We start from the raw sequence: 6,378 nt of genomic DNA, 5'->3' as shown, positions 1-6,378 counted from the left end.
ACACCCACTTCCTCCAGTTGAATGGGTGGGAGGGGACGGCCGCCATCCCTGCTGCTCTCTCCGGAGGGCTCTGCAGGGGCTGGTCTTAGAGGAGAGCGGCTTCTATCCCTGCTCTCTTCCTGTCCTCTACGCCGTGGAGGATCTCTGGCCCGTCTCCCTCTCCTCTCAGTGACAGCATTGCTGTCTCTCTGACGTCCATCACTGGTAGAAGGTCTTTCCTGATCTCTTGGAGAAGACCTCCTTCCATCACTGGTAGAAGGTCTTTCCTGATCTCTTGGAGGAGACCTCCTCCGTCCATGGACAATTATGGCCTGACCTATAAACAAATAAGAATTTATCAGAATTATTTCCAATTTTAGCAAACACTTTTGGGCTATAGTGATGGGTCCTTCTACTGCCGTGGTGTTTAGGGCGAGGGGAACCCTAGAAAGAATTGACTTTATTTTGGCCTTAGTTAACCTGCACTGTCTGTCCTGAAATGTGTCCCCTCATACCCCAGGGATATCTCCTCCCAGGAAAGCCCTATAGTGTGGGAATATTGTGGATCTCCCCCAAATATTTCACTTACCTTGATTTTCTGGTCGGCGCAGCCATGCCTCATTGTCAGCAATCAGCTGGCGCAGCTCCCGGGCGCTCATGACTTAGGTACCTGGAGCTGGCTGATAGAATATTGGAGAACTAAGCTCTCCGGTGGCACCGGTGTTATTGTGCTCTGATCAAAGATCAAGAAGAAGAAATGGAAGTAATCACCAGATGTGTAACACAAACTAGTTTGCTCTTCCACAACCAAAGTGAAGTCTCAGCAAAAGCATCAACTCAAGAAATGGCGCTGAGGTCACAGTGCTCAGAGATTATATACCCTCAGGACATTCCATGATGTCATTATGACATCATAACTGAGTGACCCCCTAATCCTGAGCATTGTGACATCAGAGCAGCCAGGCCGCCATGTTTGCTGCCAACTGGTGAATGAGGCAGAGAATGTGGAATAGAAATATCCCATCTGATTAATAGAATATAAATGTATATAAATCTGTGTTGGAAAAGATAGAAAAATCAGTTTTCTCCATGTTTGTAGAATAGTCGTTTTTTCGCTTTGGTAGATATTATATACATGTTATATATGGTGTAAATTATCCTCTGCTGTAAATGATAAGAATGGAATGTTATTCTTTATCATTTATAGTTGTGGGTGATACATTATTGCTAAACAATAAACAACTCACCGACCTGTCAGGGAAATGATCAGGTTATATAAATGAGTGAAAATAGAATAAATAATAATAGAAGGTAAAGTATACAAATGCCTCTAAAAAAAAAGTCATCAGTGTTTTTACTTTTCTGTACCACCAGGGCCATCCTACAAGATATACACGGATTTTATGTGGGTGTCACGTGCCCCTATAATAATGTGTCCCTATCACTCAGTTACCCCAAATCCACAAAACTATCTATTAGAACAGGACCTGGACTGGTAATCTTCCTACCTGGCAGATTCCCTGTGGACACCTCGGGTGGGCTGGTCAGTGGATCACCAGCAAGGTGTAGATGTAGCAGAAGGAGATGGTGAAATTGCCCTCCTAAAGTATAACAATAGTAACTATAACAATAGTATGTTTGCATATTATAGCGCTACAGAGTGCTACTTTATTTGTTGGTTATATATGGAGATGGCTACTCTTAGTAAGCACCTGTACACACCGGTTTTCTGTTTTGGAAGTGAGGAGTGAGGGTCAGTCTTTTGATATTTGTATACATTTACATACATATACATATATTTGTAGGATTTCTGACTGATCACTCCATCCCTAAGCCTCAGGAGGTTTTAATTATAGCAGGATCTTACCCTCCCGTATACATGTAGATTTAAGTATAAGATTGGATTCACACCAGGTAGGTTCCAGGTGACGAGAGTCGCCTTACCGTGGCTGTCGGATACACATGAATTGGCCAATTTATGCGCTAAGAATTCTCATTTATTTCTATTTTCTAGAGCAGTAATGCTATTCAAATTTCATATATTTCATGTTTGCATGCTATAGCGCTACAGAGTGCTACTTTATTTGTTAGTTATATATAGAGATGGCTACCCTTAGTAAGCACCTGTACAAACCAGTTTTCTGTTTTGGAAGTGACGGTCAGTCTTTTGATAGCTGTTATTGATAACCAGGGAACATTTTGGGCTAATGGCCCCTTTCCCTGGCTAGTAATATCAGCCCCCAGCACACGGCTTTCCCTCTGCTGGTTATGAAAATTTGGCCAGAGCCCACTCTGTTTTTTTAAATTTAATTCTTTATTTTACACATAATGTACCCTGGGGGTGCTGACTACAATTTCCATCATTGTCTCTTGCTCGGCGCTGATCTCAGGCAACAATGATGTGAGCTGCATTCAGCTCCCGGCGCCTGTCCGGCACTGCGGCATTCAAAAGTCCCACATTAGAGCTACTGTCAGACCTGGTGGCTTGAACTCCAGTAACCTTGTAGAGTTCAAAGCCAACGGGTCTCCCGGCAGCTGCAAGGCCCAGAAATCTCATGGGAAACTTTGAGGGACATTTTAGGTTTTGGGAGTTTCCAGCTGCTGGAGCACCTAGAGGCTGCGAACTAAGGTTACCTTAGGTGTCTATTTTACTGTGCTTGTTAATAAAAAAAAAATAAGTGGGGTCCCTCGTCATTTTCATAATCAGCAAAGGGAAAGTCAACGGCTGGTGGCTGATATTAATATTCTGGGAACAGGTCAATACCCATTAAGGTTCCCAGGCTATTAATATCAGCGCACAGCTGTTTGCTTAGCCTTTATTGATTATTAAAGGGGAGACCCCAAACAAAAATTGATGTGGGGTCCCCCTATATTCACTAACCATCAAAGGCTAAACAGACAGCTGCGGGCTGATATTAATAGCTTAGGAAGTGGCCATGGTTATTGGCCCCCTCCTAGACTAAAAACATCAGCTCTCAGCCGCCCCAGAAATCGTACATCAATAAAATGTGCCAAATCTGATGCTTAGCCTCCGATTTTCCCACTTGCCCTGTTGCGATGACAAGTGGGTTAATGATTGTGGGGTTGACGTCAGCTGTTTTATGGCCGCTAATATCAAGTCCACAAGTTAGTAATGGAGAGGCATCTATAAGACGCCCTATTACTAACCCAATAGTCAGATTGTAAAAAAAAACACCCAGAATAAAGTCCTTTATTTTAAATAAAGACAAACACTCTTTTATTGAAATAAAAATAAAAAAGTATTATACTCACCTTAATGTCTAATCCACCGAAGTCCTTGTCCCCGGTAAAAGAGAAAAAATTAAAAAACACCATAATGCTCACCTTAACACCTAATCCCTGATGCCCTTGTCACCAGTAAACTACAAAAAATAGTAAACCACCATAATACTCACCTGTCCGCCATGAATATAATCCATACTGTCCCATGACAGTCCGGATGACTTGGAGAGCAGTCACATCAGCAGTCACTAATGTGACTGCTCTCGACGACAGCCCGCTCACACTGACACAAGAGTGTAATCTCTCCTGCAGGTGATGCCGCCTTTCTACCGCCGCTGATGGCCTGCAACCAATCATCAGACATAAGCAATGTCAGGAGATCATCATGGGGTGCAGTGCTTGTCATGGTGCGTATCTGGGAGGTAAGTGCTCTTTGCTTTCTTTTTATTTGATTGGGACAATCGAAAAGCGCCATCCAGTAGGGAACAATCTCTTTAAAATATGGGAAAAGGAGAATTGCATTTTTTTTTAATCTGTTCAAAAAAAGATGTAAAAAATAAAATCGCCTCCTTTTTTCCCCATATTTTAAATATAAACAAATAATAAAAAATTAAAGAAAAATAGTTTTGTCTTGTCCCTAATAGTCCAGACTATGAGAATATGATGTTATTTATGCTGCATGATTATAAAAGAGAAAAAATAATAGAGAAAATCTATTAGTAGATAGTCATAGATTAGTGACTCTTGTAGATGAGAACAAATCCCTGGGTGTCCATACAGGGGATGTAGCTCAGTGGTAGAGCGCATGCTTTCCCTGTATGAGGCCCTGGGTTCAATCCCCAGCATCTCCATGTTTTGTGATAAAAAAAAAAACTAGAAAAGTTTCCAAACATTCAGGAATCTGATACGTGTGAGTATACAGCGGTTCATCTGTCTGGGTGTAACACAGAAACTGCACACAGCACTAAATATCAGAAAGGGACTAGTGTTGAGCGACACTAAAATGCTCGGGTGCTCGAAGCTCGGCCCGAGCTCGCCGTGATACTCGGTTGCCGGACCCGAGCAATGAACCCAATGTCCCTATGGGAGACCCAAGCATTTTTGCGGCGGCACCCCCGGCAGTCTGTAGAAAGCCTAAAAAGTGCCCAAAACGATAGTGACAGTGCTCAAATGAGATGGGGACAGCATGGGGATCGCCCCAGGAAGCATTTCTGACCCCCAGGTCACTGCTGTCAATAACGTGGTCAGAAGTATTAAGCCACTTTTACGGGCTCACAATAGAAGGTCCAAAAATGAAACTGAAACTGTTTTCCTGTGAAATATGTTAAGGAACATCCTTTCCAGGGTAATGACTTGTGTATAAGGTAAAATAAATAACCAAAAACAAAAATACTCCTCCACACCTTGGGCTATGTTCACAAGTAGCATTTTTTATGCGTTTTTGCACTTTTGCATTGCTTTCAACCGTGACAAATGCAATCACCGGGAAATGTCATTTTAACATTTTACAACCTTATCTGGCCATGTGCTGTGTGACACATGCATACAGTGCTGAAAAGACATGGGAACAGCATGGGGAAGACCCCTGGATGCATCTCTGACACCTAGGTCACTGCCTAAAAGTGTGCCCATCAGAAATAATCCTTGCCGCATCAGAAGATGCAGACTTGCAACTATCCCCGTGCAAGTCCTTGTCCCAGGGCAGTGTTCAATTGTACCTCCCCCATTCCTTGCAATGAAAGAGCAAGTATGCAGCCTGCCACCCACTCACCCACCCCCAGGCTGCAATACCATACTGCTTGCTTGCTTGCACTTGAAATTGGGCCTTTTAGGCATGTGGAGGCGGAATCTGGCCACCACGTCATGGCTGCGTCGGCGGCCTGGTATCCATACTCAGTCCCCAGCCGCCCGGCGGCCGGGTGTCCACGCTTGGTCCGCAGCCGCCGGGGGTGGTCGGGTGTTTACGCTTGGTCCCCATCCGCCAGGGGGCGGCCGGGTGTCCATACTCGGTCCCCAGCCGCCCCGCGGCCGGGTGCCCACACACGGTCCCCAGCCGCCTGGGGGCGGCTGGGTGTCCATAAACGATCCCCAGCTGCCCCTATTTGTCTCGGTGCGCCTTATACACAAGCGCGCATACCAAAACATTACCTGTGACCTCCCCAGTGCATTTAGTGGGAAGGACAGCCTAACCACAAACACGTGGACAAGTGAATGTGGCCAGGGATGGTCCATCTCACTGACGCCTTCACACTGGGTTAATATTGTGGAAGCCGGGATACAGCTGGACACTGTGATGCAACACGTCCTCCAGACATAGAGGATTGCGGGTCCTGGGTCAATCAGGCTTCAACACAAAGTTCAGAAGGTAAACAGCAGCAATGGTCGGCCTCCTACACAACGAGTAAATTATTTATGATCATGAGGCTATCCATCTCATTAGCTTTCTGTTCCTTGGAATGCAAGCTCATGTATGTAGTAGCGGCTAGGCCTGAGGTGGTCAACGTTTTGGCGCATATCCTACCTCCTCTGAGGATTTCTGGATGTTTTCCTGCTACTATCCCAGTTCTATGACTCCTGTTAAAACAAAGCTTCAGGTGATGAATGATGGATGAGGTGGTGGCAAAGGAGAAAGAGCAGGAGGAACAGGGACCATTCACATCAATATCAGGCCAGTCAACCACACATGTCTTGTAGGATATGTTTCTGTACCAAAAGGAGCGGTTCGGCTACACAGTTATAGGGCATACAGTGAGTGCAATGCCTACCAAAAATTTCGAGGCACTCCAATGCCCCTTGGAAGTGACATGGAGGTCAGAGGGCCTTAACTAAACCATTTTTTCCATTTATAGCAACTGGGACTCCAGTACACTGTTGGCCTTAGCAGTGAATGGAAGAGTCGTGGAGGTTAGAGGTAACTGAAAACAACATTTCAATGCCCCTTGGAAGAGCTGTGTAGTTCACAGTGGTTTAACAAGACCATTTTAATGCCCCTTGGAAGAGAAGTGGAGGTCACAGTAGCTTAACAAGACCGTTTTAATGCCCCTTGGAAGAGACGTGGAGGTCACAGTAGCTTAACAAGATGGTTTTAATGCCCCTTAGGAGAGACATGGAGGTCACAGTAGCTTGACAAGATGGTTTTAATGCCCCTTGGAAGAG

General features: G+C 44.9%; 1 non-coding gene across 1 annotated transcript; it reads left to right on the top strand.

Moving 5' to 3' along the window:
- The first annotated feature begins 4,001 nt into the window (after window positions 1-4,001).
- On the top strand, window positions 4,002-4,073 carry TRNAG-UCC (transfer RNA glycine (anticodon UCC)). The gene has a single exon. It is a non-coding gene; the product is annotated as a tRNA-Gly (tRNA).
- Window positions 4,074-6,378: the final 2,305 nt, after the last annotated feature.

This window comes from Phyllobates terribilis, unplaced genomic scaffold (assembly GCF_046119375.1).
Source record: "Phyllobates terribilis strain yellow unplaced genomic scaffold, ASM4611937v1 Scaffold_208__1_contigs__length_3488620, whole genome shotgun sequence".
Lineage (NCBI taxonomy): Eukaryota > Metazoa > Chordata > Amphibia > Anura > Dendrobatidae > Phyllobates > Phyllobates terribilis.
This window is presented reverse-complemented; position numbering and strand designations above follow the sequence as displayed.